The sequence below is a fragment of the Pteropus vampyrus genome, unplaced genomic scaffold, assembly GCF_000151845.1.
Source record: "Pteropus vampyrus isolate Shadow unplaced genomic scaffold, Pvam_2.0 Scaffold95, whole genome shotgun sequence".
NCBI lineage: Eukaryota > Metazoa > Chordata > Mammalia > Chiroptera > Pteropodidae > Pteropus > Pteropus vampyrus.
This window is the reverse complement of record NW_011888876.1, coordinates 633,454-636,751: the sequence shown is the minus strand read 5'-3', so window position 1 is coordinate 636,751 and position 3,298 is coordinate 633,454.

Below are 3,298 nucleotides of genomic sequence, written 5' to 3'. Positions count from 1 at the left end.
AAGCCTCTGTGTGCTGAAGTCAAGGTTCACTAGTCACACAAGTGAAGTTCCTAATTCAGAGACGAAAAATAACAAGTCGATAAAAAGCAACTTGGAGGGAACACAGATGATCACGATAAGGAGAAGAAAATGCACCCTCCCCCCACCCCGCCCAACAGTATCCTCAAGGACGGAAGAGATATCGCACACATTAAACAAGTACAGGATGTTATTAATAAAGTATATTCTGAGAACAAAAAATATGTCTCGGCTAGCACAAATGAAAAGCTTAGAGGAAGGGTTGGAAGATGAAGTCGCAGGTGAGAAAATGTCCCAGAAAGCAGAGCAGAGGAGAGAAAAGACATGGAGATTAGAGAATCCACCTCGGATATCTAACATCCGAATAAAAAGACTCCCGAAAAGAATAGAAAATAGAAGCGGGGAGGTGTGTAAATCGTCCAGTCAGTTAATCAAGGAATGGGAGATTTTAATGCTCCCCAGGAAGCAGAGAAAATTTAAACAAGAGATGAAAGATTTGAACGACAGAATTAACGAGTCTGATGTGGTGAGTCCATATAAAAGCCTGCATGAACCCATGTACCTATACCAACAAAGAACATATATGTTTGGGGATAACCTGTGTCCCCCCAAAAGTCATTTGTTGAAGCCCTAACCCCCCAGGACCTCAAAATGTGACCGTATTTGGAGATAGATCCTTTAAAGAGGCGAATAAGTAAACATGAGGCCTTTAGAGTGGGCCCTAATCAGATATGACTGGTGTTCTTATAAAGAGAGGAATTCCGGACACACAAAGAGACACTAGGGATGCTGTACAGAGGACGGGTCCGTGAGGATACAACAAGAAGTCAAGGAGAAAAAAAAAAAAGTCAAGGAGAGAGGCCTCAGAAGAAACCAAACCTACTGACGCCTTGACCTTGAACTATCTGCCTCTAGAACTGTGAGAAAATTAAATTCTGTTGTTTAAGCCACTCAGTCTGTGATGGCAGCCCTGGCAAACTAATACAACTCATGGTTGTCAAGCACGTGTAAACATTTATAAAAACTGACCTTGTGTTGGGTCATAAATGAAAGCCAAAACAAATTTCAGAGTGGATGTAAAGTAGACCACATTCTCTACCCACAGTGCAGCAAAATTAGAAGTCAACAACAACAACGAAGGCAGGTTAAACACAATAACAGCAACTGTATCTTTGAAAACTGAAAAGCACACTTGTAACCATCTCACGGGTTCAATAGGAAATTGTTGTGGGAACATTTCTTTCCTGTTCCTGATGTTTCCTTCTGTGTGGAAGGAGCCAAATTAGTGTAACACTCCAGTCCTGTCTCTGCCTCAGGGAGGAAGTGACTTAGCTGATTGGTCAGCTTGGGAAAAATAAATTAGGCTTGCTTGACTTACCAACTTCCTTTCTCTTCTCGGGTGTGGTCATTCTCTGTCCCCCACCCGCCACCCACAGCATCACAGTGATTAGGGGTTAAGGCTGTCAAATCCCCATTTTTAGTATTGGGGAATCCATTTAGCTGTTGCATCTACCCTCATCCTCCAACCTTATCTTTATCAGTTAAAAAATAAGTAAAAATAAATCCCTCCCCACCACCACCCTCCCACTCTCTGTCTGATCTCTTAATTCAGAATCTAGGAAAAGAAAGAAAAGTTATTTACTGAGCTCCTCCCCCCGCCCTCCACCCCCCGCCCGCAAGACATCAACAGAAATTGCAGTGGGAATTATGAGATATTTGGTACTGAGGAAAAAGAGATAAATACAAAATAAAATGTATAGAGTGGAATTAAAAAGACATTTATAGAGAAACATATAGTCTTAAGTGCATTTACTCTACAACAAGGATGACTTATCCATGAGTAAAGCTTTCAACGAACCAAAAAAGCTTGGGAAAAAAAAAAAAACAGTGGAAAGAAGTAAACAATAAAGATAAGAGCATAAATGCAAAGGAAATCAACGATCACAAAGATGGTCAACAAAGCCAAAAGTGGATTCTTAGAAAAGACCATAAAACAGACAAACATCTAGCGAGGTTAGTCAAGGAGGATGAAACTACAGATACAGAAGATGTTTTAAAAATCACGATACTATAAGCAACTTTTGGCTACTATATATGAAAATATAAGAAAGAGAGAATTTCTGAAAAAATATAGATGATTCAAGTTTACTGAAGAAGGAAAACTTAAGGAAATCAATGACCATTAGAGAAATCAGTATTTTAAAGCTCGTCCCTCCCCACTCTCCGCCTTCCCAAAGAAACCCCACCCACGTGCAGTGGAGAGCGGACTGGGACAGAGCTGCTCCTTAGGGTCAAGAAGAAGCAGACAGAAACAGCTCGAGGTCTGGAAGAACATGAGTCTCACGCCCCAGTCCTCACGGAGGTCCTCTGCTCCATTCCTGCCCTTGTCACTGGTTTCACGTGTGAGCTCCTAAGTTCCCTTCTTTCCTCAGCAAATTCTGCTAGCTTTCCATTTGCGTAACGCAAATGCAAGCAGAGGTATGATATGGCCCAGTAAATGTCAAGAAATGGAAGCCTCAAGAAATAATGTGGGGGCCACCCAGTGCCTCAGTCTTAGGACACCCCTTATAAATACACGCTTCAAAATTCCATGTCTGTGGCCACTTTGGAAACAAACTTTCCTCCTCTATCTGCTTCTCAAACACCTCCACGGGGGCCTCACGACCAGGGGCCCCACTCATGTCTTCTCTTCTTTGTGCCACACCCCTCCCACCCCGTCCTGGAACGTGGACTTCTGTTCCCACCTGCTGTTCCTGTTTCAGAGGATCTGAATCTCAGTGCCAGCCGCCCGGTCCTCCCCACCATCCCACCCCAGGGCTAGGGGACATGCTGATAAGGCATTTCGGTGCACTGATGGCTCAGTCCCTGCCTGAGACGCAGCAGGCACTTCTTTAGGGTCTGCTCAGTCGGTGTCATAACCCCCGCCTCAGGCCAGCGCAGAACTTGACCCAGCAGTGCTTCCTGCCAGGGGACAGGAGGAGCCCCCACCAGTGGACAAGAGGCTCCAGAGGATCGCACAGTCCGGAGAGTAGAGGCATCTCAGCGACCCACTCGCCTTTTATCAAATGAGAAGTGAAAAGAGAAAGCCTGATACTGCCAGCAGTGACCAGGCTACTGCTGACCTAGAACTCTCCTTCTGGAAGAGTCTGTCATGCATGGTCCACCTTAGTAAGCTCTCAGCATGAAAAGCAGCAACAGGACAGAGGATGGACAAGCCACGGGGACCCACTCGGGTCTTTAGAATCGATGTTCCCAGCAGTCTTCCCAGCGGCTCTGTGCA